The sequence below is a fragment of the Vulpes vulpes genome, chromosome 13 (assembly GCF_048418805.1).
Source record: "Vulpes vulpes isolate BD-2025 chromosome 13, VulVul3, whole genome shotgun sequence".
Lineage (NCBI taxonomy): Eukaryota > Metazoa > Chordata > Mammalia > Carnivora > Canidae > Vulpes > Vulpes vulpes.
Genome location: NC_132792.1, coordinates 127,534,599 through 127,536,112, shown reverse-complemented (window position 1 = coordinate 127,536,112; position 1,514 = coordinate 127,534,599).

Here is a 1,514-nt window from a genome sequence, read left to right as displayed (position 1 = left end):
CCCAGGGACAGAAGGCTTCTCATTCCAGAGGCTTCTGAGTGGAAATGCTTGGTACTATGAGCTTTTTGGTGCTCATCTCAGCATCCTGGTCTATAGCTGGGTACCCATAGTCAGTCTTTGGCAGTGGTGGTGGGGGGACCCTAACGTGAAGGGTAGAGTGTCAGAAGACACCAACACAGTGGCCTCACGTCTGGCTTGACACAGTGTTGCATGATCTCAGTGCCTTGCCTCTTGACCTCACAAATGATAAGAAATAATCAGCAGCTTCTTTCTCCTTACAAAAATTACACACACAAGTTGCTCTGGATCAGTTGCTCAAAAGCCAGTTACTGAATTAAATTTGATAAATTTGCTATAAGAAACCCTTTTCTATGATGCATGACACAGTTTTTCTTCCAAACTTTTAGAAAATTATCAAAGTATAACTGAAATGCAATATTCTGTTAGTTTCCGGTGTACAGAATTAGATATTTACATTACAAAATGCTCCACACAAGTCTAGTTACTGGCTGTCACTAAAGTATTACAATATTGCTATATTTTGTTGCTATATTAAAGTATTCCCTATGCTGTATACTGCACTCCCATGATTTATTTATAACTGGGAGTTTGTACCTCTACTCCCTACCAACAAATTGATTCTAAATTACCATTTTAAGTTTAATCTTTCTATCTTTTAAAAAATAAATTTGTCTCTCCCAGATTTCTCACTGTCACGGTTATAAATCAAAAGGACAATTGAAGAGGAAATGAAAGAGGCATAACACAGCCCTATCCAAGAACATGCTGTTTAAAATGTTTGGGTATGAAATATTCTCATACATTTTTGTGAATACATTTTTTTTTCTGTCAACCAAATTAAACAGTTAAATGAACAAATTTGCCCCATGACTTACTATTCATTTCCTTGATATTTCTGTGTGTCATGTTGGTAGTTCCAGACTGATCAGTTCATAAATCCCATGACTTTCCTCCTCTGAAATTAGTTTGCTCAATAAAGCCCCTGTCATTCATTCTCCATTTGTTCACAATCAATGGATTGTTTTTGTGTCCATTTTAAACATGTTTATCTGACATTTTAACCAAAAACGTCTCTAAATATTGCCAAACATCCTACGAAGACAAAACACTGAGGTGGACTTTTCAGTACAACCCCCCACCAGGGAATTCTAAAACACTTATTTAGGATATCATAAAGCAGTTTTCCTTCACAAATATCACACAAAGATGACTGTCAGCTCAGAAGACTCAGTGATGGCATACAACATGTGAGGAGAGATATGCTGCGCAAAGACTGAGGTGAGCAACTCAATCTGCTGTTACGTTACATAACTGCTTACGTCTCTAGTTGAGCCCTCACATGACGGCCTATTTAGACGGAGGATGCCTGCCAAGGCATAACGTCCACAACACCAAGTTCCACGACACATTTGCCAGCTGGGTTGTCAACTTCCAGGCACTACTAAGCAATTTATATGATTTTTTTTCCAGTAAAAATATTTTCTGAAACAAAG